Raw genomic sequence first — 25,752 nt, forward strand, 5'->3', positions numbered from 1 at the left:
TCGTTTTTGTGATTCTTTCCCCCTCCCCCCAGCAAGTCAGCGTCCTATCTGGCCAGGTCCTCTGCAGAATAGGGCAGCGGGCCTTAATGTTCACAGCCAGGCCAGAATGACTGGTCCCCTCCACCTTTAAGGCCCCACACCTAGACAGTGGGGAGAATGGTCACATGACCACTCACAAGGCCAAACCACAGGCAGCTCCAGGTCAAAGTCAGAACAATCTTTCTAGAATCCATCCAGAGACAGTGATGGAGGGAATTGGAGAGGAAGCACTTGCCAGTTAAGTAAGAGTCCCTTTAAATATTCATCCTCTTATTGGTAATTACATCAGTGTCCAGAGGGGCTGGCAGAGTCCTGGGTGGCTAATGGACAGGCAGGAGACAGGGAGGCATTTGCATAGGGCACGTAGTGGGGTGCTGAGGAGGGGCTGTTTCCCATACTCTCGTATGATGCTCACTGCGGATCAGAGATCACCGCCCCTTGTCACCGTGCCCAGTGCCTCAGACAGCAAAACCAACTCAACTCTTAGAGGAATTCAAGCCAGTGCCAAGCTGGTGTGTTCTGGAAAGGGCAAGAGGCATTAGGCTGCTGGAGGTGACTCTAAGCCTCCTTGGGTGGTTTGTATCACTTTTCTCCGTCTAGCCTGTAAGTTTGCTCGTGGTAGAGAAGGCGTCCGCCACTCCTTTTACAAGTACCCCCAGCCACCGCTGTCCTCAAGTGATCTCCCTGATGCAGAGTCAAGACCCCTTACTTTTGCACCACCTTCATGCTCTTATAAGCAAAAGAAAGGCGGGCAGACCCCTGTGTCTATTTAAGCCTCAGTTTCTTGTCTGTGATATGGTTGTAAAATAGCTTCCAGGTTGGGTGTATCCAGATGAGGATTAACGAAATAATACATGAGAATTACATTTCTAAATTGCAAATTGTACATAAGCATTAAATGGCATAGTGCTTAAGAGACAGTGCCCAGCTCCTACACCTCCAACTTATGTGACTTTAGACAAAGGAAATCATTTAAGTCTCAACTTCCCCATCTATAAAATGAGGGTAATAACTACTGACATCAAATGATTATTGTATCCAGTGAAAAATGCGTGTAGTATCTGGCACATAGTAAGTGCTCAAATAATGGCAGCTATTATTATCTGCAGTCACTGTTGCTATTGTTGTAATGCTAACTAGACAGCACACTATACAGGTGAAGAATCTGAGACCCATAACTGGCCTGTCTGGAGTGTTCTGATCCCACATGGAATTATCTGAAATCTCGAATTACTGGGAGTCTTACCTCCTTACTACTCACAGCTCTTGTCTGCCTCCTTACCACTCACAGCTCTTGTCTCTCTCTCTCTGGCCAGGAGTCTGAAAGCTAGGTGTCCTTGGGTTTCAGAGGTTCCAGAGCAAAAGCACAAAGGACTGGATGTAAGGTGAGTTTCCTGGGCTCCCTTCCTTACGTGGCTTCAACTTAGCTTGGAAAGGGTGTGGGTCCTGCGTCCCTAACAGTGAACTCTGTCCTCACAGGACATACCTTTAATAAGATGCTGCCATGTAGATGGAAAAATGCTTGAGTTTGATTCTCCAACTTCCAGATGGGGAGCAGAGACCCCTCGAAAGTAACTGTGCAGTGGAACAAGGAGAGGCATTGGAGCCCCTCTCTGGGCCCTTCCACATCTCCCCCTGCTCTAGTGTCCCTTCAGCCTTCACTCTCTTCTATCTCTGGTCCACATGAATGGGGAGCCCGGAGAGAAATAAAAATGTAGTGAAGAGAAAGACGTTATTATCCCATTGGCTGTCACCTAAATTCCTTTCAGGGAAGGACTTGTCTTTGTTGGGGTCTCGGTCCTGAATGTTGCCTTGATAAACACAAGTTGACAGAAGACACGGAAAGAAATATTTAAACTTCTCTGTTATAGGAACAAGCAGGAATTGGGATGGGAGAGAACTGATGAGGACTTAGGAACGAGGAGAGGGAGGTTGACCTGAAGGTACCAGAAGTAGCCAGAGGATGTCTCGGAGGATGCACATCTGACACAGACAGTCATCTGTGTGGTAAACTTCCTCTGTCTCTTATGAAGATGGCTACACACAAGGGATGTCAGATTTTTTTTTTTTTTAATGAAAATTAGGACAAGGGGCCATATTACAAATTCAGATAGATTTGATGTACAGCAGGTCCAGGGTACATAGGAAACCAAGTGGGTCCCTAAACTGGCTTAATTCAGTGGAAGCAGGTGCTCAGAGGTCCAGATGACTGGGAAAAGCTCTACCCTACCCATAACCCCCCACCTCTGCATAATAGCAGAGAGGTTCAGAGGGGAAGGGGTCTACTACTTGGTGGGGGGACATTCAGGTAAAAGCCATTTGAGTCTTAAAGGATAAGGCATCTGAGCTGACTTCTCTGTTTCAGACATAATAGAAATATCAACAACAGCTTGTGTATGATACTTCCCAGAGTGCTTTCCCATATTTTGTCCGTTTTAACCTCAGTTGTTTCAATTTTTAGACAAGGAGACTGCAGCCCTGAGAGGTCATGTGACTTGTTCCCAGGTACACTGGCCAGGGTCTGCTCCTCACTGCTGTTGGGACCTTTGCTGACTCAGCAGAGCCTAGGCATCTGGTTGCAATAGTTTGCTAATCATTAGGATGCTAAGTGGCTCCAAAAATACTGGGTGGTGTTTCCAGGAGGCAAAGCTGAGCCTGGAAATGGGAGTCAGGACCAATCTTTGTCATGATCTACACACCCCTGCCCCTAGCCCAGGGGTGGTGGTGGTGGGCAGGCTGGGGTCCAGGGCAAGCCCAACAGGCCCAGAAGAAAAAGAAGTATGTGCCTGGTGTGGCAAAAAGGAAGGTGAGGAGGCCACCTCCAGTGGAGGCCTGGGGGTTGAGCTACATGGGGCTAGACCCAGGGATGTGTACGTGCACAGCTGGGGAAGTTCAGGTTAGAGGCAAGTACCACAAAAGAGTGAGCATTCCAGACAGCTCTGCTGCGGAGTTGTTGCTGTCCTTGGTAGCCACAGGAGGTGCCATTTTTGACCAGGATTCACTCAACCCCATCATCTTCTTGATGGGAAGGAAGTTCTTTCGAGGTTGCTTTGTGCCTAAGATGCTGGTGTTTTCTGCACTGCTCCACCGCCTCACTAGAGGGAGCCCAAGTTCCCGGTCCCCACCTGCCACCCACTTGCCAGGTGTAGCCTCCCTGCTACCCCAGAGAGGATGTGGGTCTGGGCAGCCCTCTGTCCTAGCACTGGGGAGGTCTCAGCCAACTCTAGAAAATATTTTCAGGAATCACAGGCAGCAAAGGCTAGATTTGACCACAAAATGAACGGTGTTTCTCCTCACAGTTTGCAAGAACTTAGGACACCCATACTGAACCTTCTGGTCTCTGTTCTACCCTAAGCCTGTTCCCCCACCTCCGGATCAGAGGTCTTCTTAGCAAGTCCCACCAAGCACAGAGTCCCAGAAACCCTGACACAGGATGGGGGATGGGAGAGGCTCCAGCTGTGTGCTTGCAACAATAAGACCTATCACCTGTCAAGGAAGCAATTTGATGGTCAGACCCATGGGCTCTGGAGTCAGATGGTTTCATTTCCAAATTTCCCCCAATTAGATTTGATTGCCAAGAGACTAGGAACATTGTCTATCTCGTGTACCACAAAATCCCCGATGCCTGGAATAGAGTCTGGCACACAGAAAGCAGTCGATATTTTATGAATAAACCAGTGGCTGTGACCTTCCTGCTTCTTTAACCTTGCACCAGCTACCTCATCTCTTTGAGCCTCAGTTTCCCCTTCTGTAAAGCGGGACAAAAGCATACTTACCAGACAGGAGGTGGTGAGGACTCGTGAGTATGCGTGCAGTATCCAGTAAGTCTCTGACAATACAAATAGTGGTGACTAGCAGTTCATGTGGGCCGGCCACACTCTCTGAGGTCCTGTGTGGCGTTCATGTGTGTACACGTGCTTGTGTGTATGCACATAATCCCATGTTGTCCTCCCAGGAGGACGGTTCTATTATGATCTTACTTTTACAGTTGAGGAAGCTGAGGCACAGAGAGGGGCTGCCTGTGTCCAAAGTTGTTCTGCTTGGTAAGTGGTGGCAGAGCGGATTTCTAAGCCGAGTGAGTCTGACTCCACAGCTTTGCTCTCAGGCTTAGAAATTGCTTGCTTAGAGTCCTTCTGGATCTGGTGTTCTGCAAACGACAACGTACTGTTTTGGGTCATTTTGTGCAGAGGACAAGGCAAGTCTCCAGCCATCCTTTTCTGCACCTGACACTTCTAAAGCCAATGACCACAGGCACCCAAGAGCTGATGACCTGAGTTGCCCAAGGATGTGATGATCAATTGCTAAGTGTCAGACATGGGGCCCCCACTTGCATCTTGCTGCTAGGTGGAAATAGGATGGGCTCAGGAGTTTATTGGCTTTCAACCTTGGGCCTCCATCAGAATCTCCCAGGCTGCTAGTCAACTGTAGATGCCAATGCCTATGCCCAGCTGGCAGATGCTGATTGTGTAGGTAGACTTTGGGGCCTAGAATCTTTGACAAGCACCCTGGGTAATTCTGAGCAAGTGTTCTTGGGAAACACTTTGGGAAATTTGAAAAAAGAAAAAAAAGATCTACTAAATGGGTATGTACTCAGGAGGGAAGGAATGAACAGGCTTGTTTTGGCTTTTCAAGAAAGAGAGAAATGCCAGAGAGATGTTAGTCTATGGGTAGTTCCCCCTGCCCCCGCCACTGCCAGCCCCCATCCCCCCCACCCCCCAGGCACCATTCCCAAGGCCCACCCTCCAAGGGAAGTGCTGAGTCGCCTCCAAGGCAGCACCCAGCCCTACCAATGGACAGAGAACATTAAGCCCAGATAAAGGGACAGAGTAGGGAATCTGAGCTCCGCCCTTCGTCCTGTTCTTCCACCTCCCTCTGCTTCCATTGGAAAAAAGAAAATTGCCAAGTAATTGCTCCTCGACAACCCCCGCTGGTCCTTGGTCTTCTTTCTTGCTGAGATTATAATTAGGGAATCAGTAAATTTAAATAGAAAGTCCATGAGCAGCACAGAACTTTCATTTTTCAAACACTGTTTCTTGTACCTTGTAAGTGCCACTCGCAGTTGGTTGTGGGCATCAGTGGGGGTGAGGCCCCGGATCAGGTGGGGACAGGAAGCTAGAGAGCCCCTCGGCTCTTTGCAAAGGCACAGGAGCAGCACCAGCAGCATGGGGAAGAATTTGCTGTGTGTAGGAGGCTCCGCCAAGTGTTTTCCAAGCTTTGTTATATCCATCCTTGGAGGTATCGCTAATTTTCCCATTTTACAGGTGAAGAAACTAAGGCTTGGAGAGATAATGACTTGCCCAAGGTCACACAACTCTTAAGGGACAGAACAAGGACTTGAAGTCCTATGCATCTGAGCCCTTAGCCTATGCATCTACCCTGAAATTTGACTGCTTTTCCAATGGAGTGTTGGCCTAAATTCCAGATTCTAGTAAATTTCAATTCCAGATTGCATGGTCCCTCTTTTTCCCCCACCAAAGCCTGGATGCAGCCACAGCCTGGCTTCTCCTTTGTGCCCCTGGGGTCCACAGGTCAAAGCCAGGCTCCTGGATGGGCTGAGACAGAGGAAAGGAATTTTGTCTGTCTAGTGAGTTGTAGTTTCTCCCTGGACTAGTAACACTTCCTCCCTACCCTGGGTCCTCGAAACAGCCTCTCTGGGCAGGAGGACCCATCCCACCACCTCCATCTCTATTTTAGATATGAGGGAGTCAGAGACTGCGATGAAGTGACTTTGCCCAAGATGCCTTAACCATTAGCTACTGGCCGATGGAGTTGGGATTGGGTGCTGCCCGGCCCCTGCCAGGGCCGAGCTGCTTCTCCAGGGCTCTGTAGCTGCGCAGGCCCTGGGCTCTGGTGGCAGGCAATGGGCCGGTCCAAACAGAAACCCAAACAGGTGACAGGCTAGGGAAGGAAAGGAAGCTCACATTTCCTAGTCATGTGCCAGCTGCTAATGGGAAGGGATTAGGGAGCCACCCTATCAACAGTAGCTTTTGGTTGTGACTTTCTGTATGTTGTGTAGAAATTGAGGGTGTTTTGTGGTCCTCACCTGGAGGGAATGATGTGAGGACCAACTGGGATGATGGATGTACAGCACAGACTCAGGGCAGTGCTGAATACATGGCAGTTGGGTGCAGAAACCATTAACTGTTTCCTTGTTTACTATTATTAACAATTCTTATAATAAGGCTGTGAGATATTAGTGTCTGCATTTTCCAGATGGGGAAGCCAAGGCTCTGAAAGATTAGGTGATTTGCTTCAGACACACATCTCATCAACAGCAGATCCTGGGTTCCTACTGGGAGCTGTACGATCCCAGGACCCTGTTCCCCTTCCATGACATCATCTCCAGCTTGGGGACAACAGTAGGACAGGGATATGCAGGGGACAAGGGGACGTGAGGCGCCCCAGAAAAATCAACTTATGACTTGGGCCTCCAGGGCAAGCTCCTGTGTCTTGTCTACTATACTTCTCAACCGCCCTGCACCCCAGAAAAATGTAGGAGGTATAAGTCGTCCTATAGGATAGGAACAAAGGCCCTGGGGACCTTGCTGATTCTTAACAGACCTTGGTTCCTATGGTACTTTCCTGGGTCACCAGTCACCTGCTGTGGGAGGTTTCTATTTAGTAGTAAATAAGGACAAATCCCCCTTTATACCCTTTCTGCTCTCTTCAAATCTTCCTTATGATTAAAAAAATATATATTTAAGGACTATGTCACTTTTTCCTTTTACGGTTTTGATTTTTAGTTTTTCTCTCTCTGTCTCTTTGTATTATACTCTGCCTCCCACTTCCCTGCTTTGCTTCTCTCTGTTTCTTGGCTTGAGAACATTGAGTTAATTCCCAAAATCAGAAAGAGCATCAGACCACCTCCTTTCTGACACTCCCCTCCCCAGGCCCCACAGCCTCCTGGGCCCAGCACTAGCTCAGCACCTTGGTGAAGGCAAACCCTTTATGCATGGCTCTAATTTTCCCTGGCCTCAGAAACTCACAGCTAAGCCTCTCTCCTTATATTCCTAAATGTAAATAAACATTGTTCCCAGCTGGGAAGGGCAGGGTCATAAATTGGCTATGCTTCTGCAAAGCAGGACTTCTTAACCAGAAAAAGGCAGACTCTGGTCTTCCTGCCTGGAGGGGGCAGAGAGGAGAGAGGCCAGGGGACCCAGAGAATGCGAGGAAAAAAGAAAGAACAAGCTAAGGCAGGGGAGAAGGAGAGAGGGCAATGGAGGGGTGGGGGAGGCTGCCGAAAGGCCCATGAGAGTCATCCCTATCTCTCTCACATCATAAATAAAGAATTTGAAATTAGGTTTTCCATCTCACTGACAAGGAAACTGAGGCCGCAGGAGCCTCAGTGTAATACCAGGAGTAGGCACAGTTTTCTCCACAACAGCAGCGGTGCAGCAAGGCAGGGAGAGAGGGAGTTTCAGAGCTCCTGAGGCCCCAGGAACTGAAAAACCACATTCTGCATCCTCTCTCTTCCAGCGGAACGGAACTGGCTCTTCTAGTCTGAACCTGCTGTTCTGCTGATGTAGCTTTGCATGCCAAATGCATCTGGGGCTTCCGCAGTCTTCCAGAGAAACAGCACATTTCCTAGGGAGCAAACACTGCCGCTTGATTCTTGTTCTTTTCAGTTTTGGGGTCCACCTAGTGAACAACACCCAAACCCTACTTTGCTAAGAGAGGGCAGGTTGCGAAAGGATGCAGTCATCTTAGCAGGAAACGGCGGCCAGGCAGGATCTAACTGGGGGCAAGGGTGTTGATGAAGCCTTCAGGAGAGGCCTCACCATATAAGGGACGGAGGGAAACCCCAGGTGAGAGGCTCCAGCCCCCTGTACATTCCTGTGCTTCTCGAGGCACAGCCTGCAGCATGCTCAAAGCAGTAGCATTGTGAGGCCAGCCGAGGACTCAGGAGCTAATCTGGCGCGCAGCTTGTGACTCCTGGAGAAAGGCCACATTTTGGCCAAAGAGCATGTCCTGTAGCTGTGGACTGGGTGGTGGTGGGGGGAGAGGCAGGAGAAGAGAGCAGTGCTGTTCTGCCCTCTGCCGGAGTAAGCACAATCCAATCTCCATTAAGCCCCAGCCCCGGGAGCAGGATCTCACATTTCTTGGGTTTCAGATTGTCTGAAGTGAACCCCACACGTTGGGAGTGGAGGAACCTTTGAGACGTTGCCTGGCTGGTAGAACAGAGGCCATCGTGGGTCTTGGCACTGGGCTTGGCGAAGACAATAACCAGAACGCAGAACGGCCTTGTCCCCTCCCCGGGCTCTCGTGCTGTAAGACGTTTTCTTTTCTGATAGACCTTCACTAACAATATCTGTTGTCATGTTCCCTTTTCTCCTAAAAGTCACACGTAGCGATCTACCCCATCTCTGGGTTCAGTGAAGTGTCTTCTGTTTCCTGAATGACTCTGAATTTCTCTCCTTCCTGTGGTTTGTCTGGCCAGTGCCGTTTTGCACTGACCTCTTATCTAGGATGAAAGAATGCCAGGGCGCTCACCCACCTTCGGCCTCAAAAGCCCTCTGTGACCTGAGGCAAGTGCTGATTTGGGTCACCAGAATGGCCCTGTGGCAGCCTCTGAGTGACCTGGGATGGAAGGGCTGTAGGCAGAGCTGGTCCCCAGGGCAGTGCTCACAATCAGATCTATGGTCGTTTTCAAAGTCTGTTGGCTTTGCTTGGTTTATCTCTCTCCTCTCTATCCCTTTCAAGGACGATGGGTAGCCTGCAGGTGGATCACAAGAACAGGGGGCCATCATTTTCACCAGAGAAAAGAAAAGAACCAAGGATGCCTGATCCAAATCTTCCTGAAGACTCATCCTCCTCATCTTCAAGGAGTTGTGGAAACATCCCTCATGGAATCTGGGGGTCCCCTCCCCAGCAGACCCCTTCTCCTCCTACCACCATGATACCTTAGGAAGAGAGGGCCCCTGCCCCTCTTCTTTGATTAGTCCCAGCTGAGCTGAGGGGAGAGAACTCTGTGGTTACAACAGACCTGACCACGTTCCCTCACGCACTGAGGGTTGGGGAGAGGGCTAGGTGGAGGGGGGTGGCAGGCCGGGCTAGGAGCATGTCATGGTGTTCTCATTTATTGTCTCCCTGAAGGCAGCAGCTCCTGAAGGAAAGTTTGAAAGCACCAGTAACCAGCTATGGTGCCAGATATGCACGGCCTCAGTTTCCATTCCCGTGCCTTCCCTCTGCACTTAAATATGAGCACATACATGCACATACCCCCCTGGCCACCCATGGTGGAGTTTATATTAGCCTCCTTTCGCCCGCTCTGCCCACCGCCCCCATGCCACACCAGCGGCACCAACCCCAGACCTAAGCCTCATCCTGGGAACACGGACCTTTACTAGGAACAAGGGCATTCTTACCCCTTGAGAGAGATGAGCAAAAGGACCAAGGTGTTTCTAAGTCACGGTGCAGAGGTGGGAATTTCCCTGTGGGTCAGAACCTCCTCTCCTTCTCAGCAACTCCTTTGGCCCCAAGAGTGAGAGGGCAGTCTTATGCCCCTAAACAAAATGGAATTGCCTGTGACTCATACCAGCCCTTGCTGGTTGAGAAACCTACTTCCTGGGGTTGGAGGATGGGGGAGCGGTGAGGAACTGGGACCAGGGTGTGTGTATGTGGGAGGTGGGTGTGGGTGTGGGTGTGTTCACAGTTGGCCTCCTAGGAAAAAGGTCTGATGAGGCCCAAAGTCTGTCGGGACATTTTTGCGAGAAGAAAACAAGAACTGAATGACAACAAAAACGACTTCAGCCTCTTGAAGCCGAATTATCTGCTCCCATTCTGTTGGGAAGGGAAGGCACTTTAGAAGGCAGGTTCCGGGGGCCCTTGGAGGCTCTGTGGGATGTCATGCAGGGAGCTCCCACGCCCCACCTCCTCCTGGGCTTCCAAAGCCTTGGAGAGGCCACATTGCCTTCCTTCCTCTGCCACTTGTTTTGACAGGCTGATCTGCTTCGGGAGCAGCGGGGACTGTCATCTGGATCTTGAGGGAACAAGAAGGGAAGCTCTTGTGGTTTTTGCTTGCATTTCTTTTGTTATTGTCAAAAATTGGAAATATCCATCAACTTGGATATGAACAAAATGGGGAACTGAAACACTCCGTATGATTTTTGCCATTTTCTTACTTTTGTAGAACAGGAGTGAAGAACGAAGGTGCTTTCTAACGGTACAACTTTTAGGCAACAAGGTCATTGGTTAAAAGCAAGAAAAGGAGAACAAATGATGTTTGTTAAAACCTCTCATTTTACCACAATATCTTATTTAATCTTTCCCCCAGACCCAATGACATAGGTGCTTATATCCCCATGTCGTGGGGGGGCGGGGGGACAGTGAAGCTGAGAGGTGAAGTGACTTGTCCAAGGTCATACATGTAAAGATAAATGCCAGAGAAAGGATTCAAAATCTGAACCGACTATTGCCAAACTTCTGTGTTTCCCAAGTTCTCACATCATCCCTGGCTCTCTTCCCCTCATCCCTGCCCCTTGCCTTCTCCTAAGATCCTGAGGAATTGCAAGAGAAACAGTCCTGGAGCGGGAGGTAAGGGCTAGCCTTGGACTGTTTCTAGACAAGGCTGCTCTCTGTCTCTCTGTTCTGGTTCTGAGACAGGGCCAAAAGTTTGTCCGACAGCAACCTGAGTGGAGCGCAGGACAAAGGTGGTCTCACCTGATACCAGGTGGTCAGAGGAGAAGACCAGGTAAAGGTGGCGGTGACGGCTCAATGCAGAGACAAGCCACAGACAGACTAAATTCAAAACAATGCACCTGTGCCATGTTTATGTATTCACTTACTCCTTCATTCACTGAGAAGTTACCTATGCCCCTAACTCAGAATGAAATCCAAACTCCTTTCCATGGCCTGCAAGATGCTACATGATCCTGTCCCTGCGGACCTCTTCAAACTCACCTCCCACCCCTCCAACCTGCCTACTCTGCTCTTTTCTGTTCCTCAGACACACAAAGCTCACTCCCATATCAAGACTCTCTGCCACTCTTTGCTTGGCTGCTTCTTCACTACCATTTGGGTCTCATTACAAATAACACCTTCTTAGAAGGTGACCTGACCATTCCTTATAAAGCAACACCCTCTGTGACACCATTCTGGTTAATTTACTTTCTAGTAAGCCTCACTCACCTATCTGGCTTATTTGCTTCCCTTATTTCCGTATTCTTTGACCCGTCCCCACTAGAGTGTAGGGCTAGTGAGAGCAGGGCCTTCATCTATCTTATTCTTCTCTACATCCACAGAGCCTAGGAAAAAAGCTGATACCTGGAGGATATTCAGAAATATTTGTTGGATGGATGGATGGATGGGTGAATTGATGGATAGGTATATGGATGGACACAAAGGTTGACAGATGGGTATATGGATGGATGAATAAATGAACTGATGAATAGATAAATGGATTGATAAATGATACCTACTAGGCACCAGGTCCCAGTGGGGATATAGAGATGAATAAAATTCTGTTTCTCCAGTCAAAGAGTTGACTGTGAAGTAAGGGAGATCTTCTCGTGGTCAGGTAGATGAAAGAAGCATATCTGGGGTAGAAAGGAGGAAGGGATATATTCTTGTTGGTGGATGATAGGGAGGTGACACTTCCAGCCATGAAGGATAAAATGGTGATTAGCCAGGTGATCAGTGAATTTAAGAGTATTTTCTATATACCAGGAAACGGTAAAGAGGCTGAACGCAGCCTTACGTAGCCTAGCAACTGCAAGGTGTTTGGTGTGGTGAAACATGGGGTGTGAAAGATCTTGCGTTGTTCACTGCTGCAACTGCAGTGTTTAGCAGCTAGTTAGTCTATTATTGGCACTTGATAACAGTACTCAAGAATACTTGAGTACTTAAAAATTATTCGTTGGACAGGAACAAAAGGAGAGCACAGTGAGAAGTAAGCCTGGCAAGGTTGACCAGACTAAGGAATTTAGACCTTTGCTGGAGGACAATGGGAAGTCACATAAATATTGATAAGATGTAGGTTTTTGATAGCCACCCACCCCGCAGCAGCACAGGAAATGTGCTGGGGAAAGCCCATGCTGAAGCAGGAAGGAGGTACACTATGGTAGTGGTCCAAGTGAGAGATGAGAGGTGGTCCAGTAGAGATGAGAGGTGGACCAGGAGAGAGGCTGAGGAACCGAGCTATGAGAAGATGGTTTATATGAGGAGGTAGAGAGATGCCCCAGAGATGTGAGGAAGAGGGACTTTGCATCCTTGATTCCTTACGGATGAAGAAGAGAAGGGGGTGACAATGGAAGGAGAGGAAGCTTCCCAGTCTCCAGCCAGAATGACTACATTCTGGTCATTGAAATATACAATGTATTCGGGGAGGGGTGTTAATTATGAAGCTAATGAAAGTTATGTGTTAGGATCCCTCAATTTCATGGGCCACTTTCAAGACCCTGAACCTGATTTGGTATTCACTGTTTTAGTTTTCTCAAAGGGCCTTTCTGCATGCAATTATAGAAGCTCCAGGCCTCACCAAGCCTAGATCCTCTTCTGGAAAAATAATGGAGGTAATTTTGGGGAAAAGATTTTAAGTTCCATTTGGAGCATGTTGAGTTTGAGATGAATAGAAGGCCTCTAGGTGGAGATGTTCTGCAAGGAGCATAGTGTGGTGGTTAGAGCATAGGTCAGGATTCAGATCCTGGCTTCAAGCTGTGTGAATTTGTGCAAGGCGTTTGGGAATCTGTCTGTGCTCAGTAAAATGGGACAATAATATCAGTTGCACCTTCCTGAGGTTGTTGCAAAGATCAGATGAGATAATGTATATAAAATGCTTAAATAGTGCCTAGGGTGGGGTAGGTCCTCACTACAAGCTATATGTCGGCTCTTGGTATTATGTGGGGAAGTGCAGATCTGAGGGGCATCAGAGTGATGGAAGCCTTGGAAGGATCATGCAGGAAGAATGTGTAAGGGCATGATAAGAAGACCAAAAACAGAGCTCTGATGTTAATCAGGGTGACCAGAGGAAGAGGAACCAGCAAGAAAGGCTGACAAGGATCAGCCAAAGGGGTGAAGGTGGGAGAGCGGGTCCTGGAAGCCTGAGGAGGAGAGACTGTCCAGCAGGCACTTGGTCATGAGTGTCACCTGCTGCTGAGAGTCAAGGCTCTGGCATGGGCTTTGGGGGAAGTCATTGTTGAGTTCATCAGAGGGATTCAGAGTGGCTTTGGACACTGAGAAGTGAACGTGTGTGCAGATGGCAAGTGCAGACCATCCTCCAGAGGACTCTGGCCATGGGAAAAAGAGAACAGAGAAGAAAGAGAGAGAGAGAGAGAGAGAGAGAACTTTGGGTGGTTGGTTGGTTTTGTTTTTGGAGGACACAAATTATTTGAAGATGAAACTCACAGGCTTTGGGAGGCTGTGAAGAAGAATTGGGGCAGAAGATTTGAAATCTGGGAAAACAATGAAATAATTGATGAGAAATGTGAATGATCCTGGAAGGATCGAAGACAGGGTGAAGGCTGAACCCTGAATGGCTCTCTGAGTCTAGAAGGAAGAGGGTGAATGGGGAAGTTATAAATAAGTGTGCATGTAGGAGGACAGGAAGTGGGGGGTTATGCCTGTTGGCCCAGTTTTATTCTCTGAAGTGGGATAATAGGTTATCTGCGGCAACAGGCAAATACATAGCATCTCTCCAACTGCGGGGCATTTAGGAGAAATTGTGATTAAGAAACTTAAAATCTCAAGGGGGAAACCAGGGCTGCAGGAACCAAAGCTGATGATGAAGCTATTAATAATGTCCTTATAAATTATTTCGTATCAAGTAACACAAAGCAGTGAACACAGCATACCAAGAGAAGACAACTTCAGAGGCAATTTGCACATCTTTATTAGTACTGTGTGGTTCACTGTAATTTACAATCCTTTGTTTGCTTGCTGGCTGCTTGAAGCTTTTAAGGCTCTTCCTACCCTGCAGTTTAAACAAAATGCTTACAAATTTATCTTTTAATTATGAATAATTTCAAACACACACCAAAGTTGAAAGAATTTTATAGTGCACACCAATGCTTCCATCATTAACATTTTACTAAGCTTGTTTATTTAAATAAGCTTTTCATTTAAGGATAGTGTTGGAGCTACAGAAAAATTGTGAAGAATAGTGCAGGGTTCCCAACATCCCACGTACCGATCTCCTCCATTATTGACATCATACAATAATATAGTACATTTGTCACAATTAATGAACTAATAGTGATGCATTATTATTAGCTGAAGTCCACAGTTTTTTTTCAGATTCCCTTAGTTTTTGCCTAATATCCGTTTTTTATTCCAGGATCCCATCCAGGACTCCACCTTACATTCTATTATCTTTTTCCTTAGGTTTCTTTCAGCTGTGACATTTAGGTTTTCCCTGCATTTTAATGACCTCGACAGAGATAATGGTCAGGTATTTTGCAGAATGTCCCTCAACTGGGATTTATCTGATGAATTTCATTTTTTAAAAAATTAATTCATAATTTCTTTTTCCATCTTTATTGAGACATAATTGACATATAACATTGTGTGTATTTAAGGCATACAGCGTGTTGAGTTGATACACTTACACACTGTGTGACTACAGTGCACTTAGTTAACACCCCATCATCTCATATAATTAGCATTTCTTTTTTATGGTTAGAGCATTTAAGATCTACTTCCTTAGTAACTTTCAAGTATATAATACAGTATCGTCAACTATTACCACCAAGCTATGACTGACATTTCCCTCATTTTCCCCCATCCTCCAGCTTCTGGCAACCACCACTCTACTCTGTTTCTCAGAATTCAACTTTTTTAGATTCCACCTACAAGTGAGATTGTACAGTAAGTATGTGGCTTTCTCCGCCTGACTTATCTGTCTTACCACAATGCCCTGCATGTTATCACAAATGGCAGGAATTCTTTATTTCTGTATTTTTTAAAAGTGCATTTATTTATTTTGAGAGAAAAAGAGAGACAGAGAGGCAGAGAGAGAAGGAGGGAGAGGAGGAGGGAGAGCCCAGGCAGGCTCCGCATTGAAGTGCAGAGCCTGATGCAGGGCTTGATCTCAGGAACCCTAACATCATGATCTGAGCCAAAATCAAGAGTCAGACACAACTGACTGAGCCACTCACGTGCCCCAGAAATCCCTTCTTTTCTCATGGCTAGTAATTTCTAGTGTGCGTGTGTGTGTGTGTGTGTGTGTATACACCACATTTTCTTTATTTATTTGTCTCTCTATGGACCCTTAGCTTGTTTTCGTACCTCACCTGATATGATGATTTTCTCATGATTACAATGGGATTATGGGTTTGGGGAAGAAAGATCACAGAGGTAAAATGCCATTCACATCACATCATATCGAGGGCACATACCGTCAACATGGCTTATCACTGTGGATGTTGGTCTTGATCAACTGGCTGAGTTAGTATTTACCAGGTTTCTCTACTGTAAAATCACCCTTTTTCCTCTATTTTCACGTGTCCCCATTGGAAGGAAGTCACTATGTGCAGCCCGCATAGGAAAATCTGGGAGCTGGCTCCACCTCATTGAGGACTCATTTGTTTTTCTCGCTCACCAGTTAATCACCCCTCCTCCATCCATCATTCCACATTCTCTTTTAAAAAATATACCTGAAAATAAATTTGCAAAGTTATTTTATTTTGTTTCAGGTGATGCACATGTGAAGGGATATTGTTTCTGTGTCTTATCTAGTTCTTATCCTAAGTTTCAACTGTATGCACCTTCTGGGTTCTGCCTTCTGGGTCCCACTGGGATCCCTACATCACAAAATACTGTCAGTCATGAAAAGGAAATAAGCACGAAATGTATTTGTTTGCATCCCAAATAGATATTTCTCAAGGCAATTGCCAGTCTCTGAGATTATAGGTCTTGGCTCTGCCATGGCACCACCTTGCCCAGCATGCATGGGCAGTGCCCCACACACTGGCTGTCTATGGCCTGTTCTTTCATTGCTTGTAGGACTTCAGTGAAATAAATAAATAGAAACAAGTAAAAGGAATAAAGAAGCCTCTGCTGACCTTCTGGTTTCATTCTCATGTCCTAATTCCCTCTTTTGCTAATGATCCCCATTGAGAGGGACACTAGATTCACACACTGAAACTGAAACTCTCCAATTCCCAATACATATGCATACAGTAGATTTGCATCTCATGTAAAGTGAACTTGGAGTTGAAGACAGATATGTTGTGTTTAATAAGGTATATACAACATAACATAACTACCACACATTTTTCAAATATGCCAAATTAGATATTTTGTGCCGATGTGCAAATAGTTGCATGGAGATAGCGCCATGGGAAGAATAATGGAAGGCTGTTGGACTTGATATGAACTTGGCCAAATTCTCATTTAAGTAGAAACTACTTCCGAAACTGTTCTTTTAGCCATGAATGTACTTCTTTGTTGACACTCACCACACTTTGTCCTGTTTTCCATATCTTCCATCTACTCCATTTTGGATATTCCATGAGCACTGGACATGTGCTGGTCAGAACAACCCCAGATGATTTGTTGGTTGGATGGATAAATGTAATTTATAAATATTTTCTAAGAAATGCCCGATTTTTTGCTTACACTGTTCAGTCTTCCTTCCTCAATTCAGAACTATTAGTAATGATGGCTGACAACCTTCAAAGTGTATGGTTGCTTCCAGGATTAAAAAAAAAATTACATTTTAATTAACTCATATTAATACTGACATTTATATGTGTGTAGTTCTATGAATTTTAGTATCTAGGTGTGTGACAACCACAACAATCAGGACACACAACAGGTTTTAACACCCCAGAAAGTGCCCTACTTCTACCCCTTTGTAACCTTAGCCTCACCCCCACCCCCACATCCCTAGAGCCTGGCAATCACTGATAGTTCTCCATCACTATGTTATGTCTTTTTGAGAATGTCATATGTATGGAATCTCATAGTATGTAATCTTTTGGGACTGACTTCTTTCATTCAGAATAATACCTTTGAGATGTGTGTATCCAGAATAGTTCATTTGTTTTACTGCAGACTAGCATCCCCTGGTGTAGACGTGCCATCATTTGTCTACCCATTCACCAGTTGAAAGACATCTGGGTTGTTTACATTTCTTGACAGGTATGAATAGAACTGCTATAAACATTAATGTGTAGGTTTGTGTGAATGTAAGTTTTCATTTCTCTAGGGCAAATACCTAAGAATGGGAATGCTAGTCATATGGTAAGTGAATATTTAGCTGTATCAGTAACTGCCAAACTATTTTCCAGAGTGGCTGTACCATTTTGTATTCTCACCAACAGTATGAGAGTTCCAATGGCCTTGTATCCAGTCTCTGGTAACGGAGCAGGCTTTGGATCTGGGACTTCATCTTACTTCTTACTAGACCAGCGGTGCAGGCCCCCTGATCGACGCCAGCCTAAGCAGTGTGCATCTGAGCCCCTGAGAGCTCGTAGTGACCTGGCCCTAGTTTCCTTCCCCAGCCTCATGGATGTGTGCGCTCTTCCAGAAGCACAGCACACTCCCTCTTGCTTCAGGACTTCTTCTGGACTTCTGCAAGCGCTTTGAGTTTTGATTTGTATTTGCATTATTGTATTATTTGACTGCTACTCTTTGAAACCTTCTTTGTGGTAAGCACTTTGCTGAGCACTGTCTTGTTCTTTATTATTGTTAAATATTTTGAACACAATACATGATCATAAATCCCAATGTGCCCTTCACTCCAATTTGACTAATAAATATTTTGCCCATTTTGCTTCAGATCCTTTTGTTTTAAAAATTAAAACGTAACAAATACATTGGAGTCTCCCTTCCCCAATCCCATTTCTCTCTCCCTTCCTAAAAACAGCTACTTGCCAAAAATTAGTAGGCAGCCTCCTCCCATGTTTTTATACACTTACTACTAATGTAAATATTCATAAAGAATGTATGGTATTGTTTGCTTAAGTCTTTTCCCTTTAAAAAAAACTTTTTAAATGTTATTTATTTCTAAGAGAGACACAGAAACATAGTGAGAGCGGGATTGGGGCACAGAGAGAGGGAAACACAGGATCCAAAGCAGCCTCCAGGCTCTGTCAGCACAGAGCTCCATGTGGGACTCGAGCCCACGAACCGAGAGATCATGACCTAAGCCGAAGGTCTTAATCGACTGAGCCACCCAGGCACCCCAGCTCTTTTCCTTTAAAAAAAATTTTGTTTAATGTTTACTCACTTTTGAAAGAGAGTGACAGACAGAAACAGAGACAGAGGCCCGAGTGGGGGAGGGGCAGAGAGAGGGAGACACAGAATCCGAAGCAGGCTCCAGGCTCCGAGCTGTCAGCACAGAGCCCGACGGGGGACTTGAACTCACGGACTGCGAGATCATGACCGGAGCTGAAGTCAGGCACTGAACCGACTGAGCCACCAGGCACCCCAACCCTTTCCCTTTTTTATTGTGATATGAAACATAACACGAAATATATTAACAAAGGTTTATGCATACTACACAGTAGTGTCACCTATAGGCACTTTGCCGTGCAGGAGTCTCTGGAGCTTTTCCATCTTGCAGGACTGAAACTGCAGACCCATTGAACAGCGACTTCCACTGCCCCTCCCAGACCTGGCAACCACCATTCTACTTGCTTCTGCTGCTAAGTAGTACTCGACTACTTTACACACCTCGTGTAAGTGGAATAATGCAATTTATCCTTCTGCAGCTGGCTTGTTTCGTTCAGCATAATGTCCTCAAGGGTCATCTTTGTTGTGATAGGATTTCCTTTTTTAAGGGTGAATCATGTGCACCCTCATGTTCACTCTGGCATTACTTAAAATATGGGGCATCTGGATGGCTCAATCTGTTAAGCGTCTGACCTCAGCTCAGGTCATGATCTCAAGGCTTGTGAGTTCGAGCCCTGCGTCGGGCTCTGTGCTGACAGCTCAGAGCTTGGAGCCTGCTTCAGATTCTGTGTCTCTCCCTCTCTCTGCCCCTCCCCAGCTGGTGCTCTATCTCTCTCTATCTCTCAAAAATAAATTAACATGTTAAAAAATTAAAAAAAAAAACAATAACCAAAAATGTGGAAGCAACCTAAATGTCCCTCAGTGGATGAATGGCTAATGAAAATGTGGTATGGCCATATGATTGACTATTATCAAGCCTTTTAACACATTCCCTAATTTAATCTCTTTGCATATTATTACTCCCATTTTACAGATGAGGAGACAAAGGCCCAGTTAACTTAAATGATTCGTCCAAAGATCAACAGTAAATAGAGGAGACTTGTGAATACCTGCTTGACTTAATCATGGCCTCCCTCACCCCTCTTTCCCTCCGCTGTCACCCTCCCCCACAACACAGAGGAAGCTCAGCACTCCTTAATTCCTTTGGCCCTATGCTAACCAGTGCCACTGCACCAACAGCAGGGAGCCAAAAGGCTGGATTACCTGTCTGTCTTACTCAGAGGATAGGGACTCGGGGCTAGGCCAGCACAGCGTCTGGCACCTGAGAAGCGGGCAAAAAGTTGTCAGTGAACGTTGGAAGAGAGCAATGAACAAGCAGAAGTGGCTCAGCTCCGAACTCCAACGTGAGGGCGAGCTTCATCCATGACCCTGGGTTAACACCAGCCGGACTTCCCAGAACTTCCCCTTATATAACCAGTAAAACCCCAACTTGCTTCTATCATTTGCTCGTTAGAGCTGGACAGAAAAGCCTATCTCCCTGGCCCAGCTTTGGTTTTGATGGTACTTCCAGGTAAAGGCTAGATGACCAATAGTTAGTGGAAGCTTAAAGATCATCCATCACAAGTGAAGATTCACATCCTGGACCAGAATCTGGCCTTAGACTCTTTCCCTAGGTTCTTCCCACGCGACTGGAGTCTCAAATTTCAGACCCTCATGTCTCACGATCATCGTTTTTGTTTTCTCTATGATTAAGCACGGTTACTTCTGTTTGTTTATGATTTTATTTTGATACAATTAATTTTTTTAACTTTAAAAAATCTTTTCCTTTTTCTGAACAGCATCCATGAAATCATGAGTTAGATGAGCTCATTATATTTTTCTAACACGTGGCCGTACGTGTGTGAGCACTGTGCACCATACTTACATCTGTCAAACATGTGTGTTCATCTGTGTCCTGAGTCACGGTGCTTCGTACGCCACGCCCTTAGATCCTTGCACAATACCAAGCTGCCATTCTGGCGGTGCCCGGATTTGGCTGCCCTGATTGCACAACTCAGGAAATAATCTGGTGTGTAGGCCTCAGTAAGGAAATCGAACCAAAGAGTCACAGTCTTTTTAGGTACCAGGGCTCAAGATCCAGCCTAGCCCAGGCTGCACTAGCTATTTCTTCATATGAGTTGTCTAGAAGGGGAGTTTTTGTTAAAGAGCTATAGCTCAGAGCTACATTTCCTTATCTGTAGACTGGGGTCAAAAAAATTCAGAATTAAAAAAAAAATTTTTCTTCTTTTTTTAATGTTTATTTATTGTTGAGAGAGACAGAGACAGAGCATGAGCAGGGGAGGGGCAGAGAGAGAGGGAGACACAGAATCCGAAGCAGGCTCCAGGCTCCGAGCTGTCAGAGCAGAGCCTGATGCAAGGTTCGAACCCATGAACTGTGAGATCATGACCTGAGCCAAAGTCATATGCTTAACAGACTGAGCTACTGAAGGCCCCCCAAAACCCAGACTCTTAAATACAGAGAACAAACTGATGTTTGCCAGAGGGGAGGTGGGTGGGGGGTTGGAGAAAATAGATAAGGTGGATTCAGAGTACACTTAAGGTGATGAGCACTGAGTAATGTATAGAATTGTTGAATTACTATATTATACACCAGAAACTAATATAACACTGAATGTTGATTATACTTCAATAAAAAACTTACAAAAAAACTTCATACAAAAAAATCTCTGGAGATCAGATTAGCTTTTTAGTTATAAGCAGCAGATACCGACTCTGCATGAAACAACAAATGACTTGCCTTGAACAGCCTGGGGGGCTGGGGGCTCAAAGAACTGGAGGGAATGGGAACAGGCCGGGAAGTGCGCAGCAGCTGTGGGATCTCAGAGGCCCAGGCGATGCGAGCCAGGCCAGGCGATGCACGCATGGAGCTCTAGATGTTCAAGCTGGACCTAGGTCTCTCTTCATGCCTCAAGCTCAGAGCTCAGCATCCTGGGACACGGTGTCTGATGGGCCACATCACTAGGGGAAGGGATAGGGAAAATTGCCCCCTTAGATTCTGCAGCATAATACATACCCCTTTCACTGTGACTGCCCTGATGGGAACGTTCCCTGAGGGATGTGCTGAGCATGAATTAGAAGCAGGAAGGGGACCCTGGACAGTCAAAAGTGGCAACCAACAGACATTGACCAGTTCAAATTGTTCCGAGAATTTGAAATAATTTGTATAAAGTGACTGACAGAGTGCTTAGTACCTAAATAATTAATTCTATGGCCTGGGAAGATATATGGAAACCTGTAAGGAAAGGTAAAGATAGGAAATCTAACAATAGAATAGAATAGAATAGAAGTAGAATAGAATAATAAAATATAAAATAAAATAAAGTAAAATTAAATTAAATTAATTAGTAGTTATCTTCCTGGGAGGACTTGAAAGAACCAGTGTAGTACTGCACTTAAAAACTCCCTCTTTGGGGTGCTTGGGTGGCTCAGTCGGTTGAGCATCCGACTTCAGCTCAGGTCATGATCTCACGGTCCGTGGGTTCGAGCCCCGCGTTGGGCTCTGTGCCGACAGCTCAGAGCCTGGAGCCTGTTTCAGATTCTGTGTCTCCCTCTCTCTCTCTGACCCTCCCCTGTTCATGCTCTGTCTCTCTCTGTCTCAAAAATAAATAAATAAATAAATAAATAAATAAATAAATGTTAAAAAAAAAAAACAAAACTCCCTCTTTTCCAGGGGCGCCTGGTGGTTCAGTCAGTTAAGCGTCCGACTCCAGCTCAGGTCACAATCTTGCAGTCCGTGGGTTTGAAACCTGCATTGGGCTCTATGCTGACAGCTCAGAGGCTGGAGCCTGCTTAAAATTCTGTATCTCCCTCTCACTATGCCTCTTCCCTGTTCGTGCTCTGTGCCTCTCCCCTCTCAAAAATAAACATTAAAAAAACCTCTCCCTCTTTTCTAGACCAAGCCACCAGTTATGAACACAGCGGGTTCTAACACAAGGCTTCTGCAGATAGAGCCAGTTGGAAGCAGCACTTATATTGCCAAAGGATAAATGGAAAACAGCACACCCTCCAGAATGACTGCATCCTCAGGGATGGAAGGGGAGCCCTGGGCTATGCAGCTCAGCCAGCACTCTGAACCAGAAGGCACACTTCACAGGCCCCCTGAGAGACTGACTGGTCTAGGATGGAAAGAAAAATATAACATCACAAGAGAAGGCTTAAAATTAAGGGCTGACGGGGGCACCTGGGTGGCTTAGTCTGTTGGACATCCAACTCTTGATCTTGGCTCAGGTCATGATCTCACAGTTCCTGGGTTCAAGCCCCATGTCAGGCTCCACACTGACAGCATAGAGCCTGCTTGGGATTCTCTCTCCCTCTCTCTACCCCTCCCTTGCTATGTTCTTTCTAAACAAACAAACAACTAACAGCTGACCTTATTAAAAGACCCAAGACCATGTTTTCTTCTGGATATAGTCAAAATGACACTTTGGTAAGTGTTTCTTGCCAGAATGAAACAAAAATGGCATTTTTTTTTTTTACAAGTCTCCAAACATCCAGTTTATGGATGCCTTCTGGCATTTCCTAATGCCAATTTGCAGTCTGGGGCTCAGCTAGCTATAAGAATTACCTGGAAGTTTGCTAATGAGATCTCTGGCGCCCACCTTGAGACCTGAGCCAGGGTGTCCACTGAGACCACAGGATCTGTGTTTCCCCAAGTATACCTGCAAAGGGGACTTTGGCCTGGTGGCCAAGCCTGAGTTAGCTTTAGCTAGGGCAAGCTTTATGAAAATACAGTCTGTTAAGCCAAATAACCTTTCATAGGGCATATTAAGGAACACTGAACTACAAAACAGAATATAGTAAATATCCAAGGAAATTAACTCATCTCCTCCCATGAGAATAGTTGCTACATTAGTTAGAAATCATTCTTAACAGTTTAACAGCTCTCTTAAGGGCCTCAACTAAACAATTTATTATATTAGTTCAAATTATTGTGCCTATTTAATAGTAGTTCCAGCTACTATGTGCTGAAGCCTCACTTGGTACTCTGTGGTATGGGTTTTACACACCTGATTACATTTAATTCCCGACCAAACACAACATATCACCTAATGTGCTATGATTCCATTTCACAGCTGAGAAAACTGAGGCTCAGTACCGTTTTGCCTCAAAGTCAAGATTCAAACCCCAGAATCTCTGAACCTCTATGTTTTGTCTGATAGGATCATCATGGCATTTTAAAAATCATTGTTCCAAGCGTGATGCTGATATTCTCACCAGCCATCCTTGGCAGAAACCAGATTATTGATGTTTCTCTGGGGCTTTTCCCAGGTGGGCACTGGGGCCAACCGCATGGCCCACCATCCACCATCCCACTGAAAACAGGTTGAGTGAACACCAAAGGCAGCCTTGGCCAGAGGAAATGGCATAAAATGACGATACATACCTCTCTGCCCTGCTGCCAGGAGCCAAAATTAAAGCCCCCCAGGTAGAGAGCAGGGGGCGAGCTGTAGTAAAATTATAAAAGTTCATATCCTCCAACTAAGCACGTGTAATCCAGCAATCTATCCTAAAGAAATAATTATGGCTGTGTGCAGCAGTTTAGTTGAAAGAATGTCTGTTTCTGAGTTGGTTATAATAGTGAAATTTGGAACCCACCTAAGTATCCAACCATGAGAAATTAATGAAATAGATTCTAGTACCTGCGTATCACAGGACATGCTGCAGCCATTTAAAAAGCTGCTTTGGGATGATACTCAACCCCAGGGAAAGTTGCTCACAGTATGTTGCACATATTAAAAAAAAAAAGAAGTTATAAAGAATTGTATGAAGGGGCGCCTGGGTGGCTCAGTCAGCTGAGCATCCGACTTCAGCTCAGGTCATGATCTCACGGTCTGTGAGTTCAAGCCCCGCGTCGGGCTCTGTGCTGACAGCTCAGAGCCTGGAGCCTGCTTCGGATTCTGTGACTCCTTCTCTCTCTGCCCCTCCACCTCTCACATTCTGTCTCTCTCTGTCTCTCTCTCAAAAATAAATAAACATTAAAAAAAATTAAAAAGAAAGAATTGTATGAAGAGTGTGATCCCATTTGCGTGTATGATTTTTTTAAAAAAGGAAATGATAAAATTCTAAATGCTTAATTTTTATTATTCTTATTTCTTGCTTGTATTTTGTTGTCTCCACAATGTCTGTGTTTTAACTTTGTAGATAGAAAAAAGTCATAACTTTGTTCAAACAAAACAAAACACGAGGGTAACAGACAACTTGAAGGGATTTGGGTGGTACATGTGTATAAAGCCACTGGTCCCCTTACGGGCCCCTCTGCCTTCTGACTGGCTCAGCATGCTGGACAGTGCCAGGGATTCACAACACTCTAAACAGGGGTGGCTTGGAGTCTTTCTGGAAATGCAAAAAGCCCCATAGACCATGTTGGTTATGTCATAGGAAGTCTGGCTTCTGTGCTTACAATCACACGGTGCTCGTGACACATGTGATTCTGACCCTTCAACCCTGGCTAAGCCTACAGATCCCCCAGTTTTTTCGCGTTTAGGAGAAACCAAAGAGGAAGCAAGCTGAAAAGCCATCTTCTGGAGGGATTCTCACACCTTGGATACTCAGAAACGGAAATGAACATGCACTCTGGTTTTCTATGGTCCTGGTGATAGGCTGGCGGCAGCCTCATACTTGGGCCAGCTGGACCTCATAAGGCTCATTCACTTATGTGTGCCAGGCACCCTGCCACTCCTAAAGATACCATGTTGACCTGCCTTCTCAGAGACCTCCTTCTAGTGGGAGAGAGTCAGAAGACCACTCCTGGTTGGTGCTACATGAGGGGTAGGTGCAGCACCCCCTGGAAGCATTTAGGAGAGAACCCCACCCCACATTTGGAGGTTCAAGGAAGTTTTCCAAAGGAGGTGATGCTCAGCATTGACAGGGAAGAGACTTAGGAAGGGGACCCTTTAGACATTCTCATAGAAGGGACAGGATAATGTTCTTAATTTGCACTGAGTCATCTAAAGTGATTCTGGTATCTTCCAGATAAGTGGATTCTGGGGGCTCTAAGTCTGGCCGTGGGGCCCTAGAACCCTGGCCAGGTGATTAGACAAGAGCTGAGAAGAACCAGGAAGGGTCCATAAGCCTGGGGGTGGGGGAGCAGGGGAAGGGCAACCAAACTCAAATCCAGGCATCAGGACCTACCAAGCTGGGGTCTGAAGGGGGCTGGGCAGAGAGGGAGAATAGAGGTGTTTGAGGCCTGGACCGAGAGGGAGGGGGCAGCAGAGGCTGAAAGGCAAGTAGCTTGGAGAAAGGCCCCCAGGGGGAGCTCGAGGGAGCTCTTGCTGTCAGCTCTCTCCAACTGTGACTGTTGCTTTAAGCTTCCTCAGCCTCTGGTGCCAGTAGGAGAAAAATCTGTTAACGGGAACCCAACCAGAGAAAAGAGGGACAAGGATAGAAGAAGAGCTGATTGACATTAAGCCTAATGGTGGAGATGGAATATACTGCTTGACGAAGAAGGGCTGGCACTGAGAGGCAAAAATGCCCCTACATAGTTAGTGGTTAAGGAGCCCCACAACTCCCTGTGATTTCCCCAAGGTCAGCCATGCACCTCCC

The 25,752-nt window shown here is 46.1% G+C and overlaps 1 long non-coding RNA gene across 1 annotated transcript; it reads right to left on the minus strand.

Moving 5' to 3' along the window:
* Positions 1-6,657: 6,657 nt before the first annotated feature.
* Positions 6,658-9,571, minus strand: LOC123379595. The gene is made up of 2 exons (XR_006584243.1): positions 9,405-9,571; positions 6,658-8,752 (listed from the first exon to the last, which is right to left on the minus strand). It is a non-coding gene; the product is annotated as an uncharacterized LOC123379595 (long non-coding RNA).
* Between the last annotated feature and the right edge of the window lie 16,181 nt (positions 9,572-25,752).

This window comes from Felis catus, chromosome A1 (assembly GCF_018350175.1).
Source record: "Felis catus isolate Fca126 chromosome A1, F.catus_Fca126_mat1.0, whole genome shotgun sequence".
Taxonomy (NCBI): Eukaryota; Metazoa; Chordata; class Mammalia; order Carnivora; family Felidae; genus Felis; species Felis catus.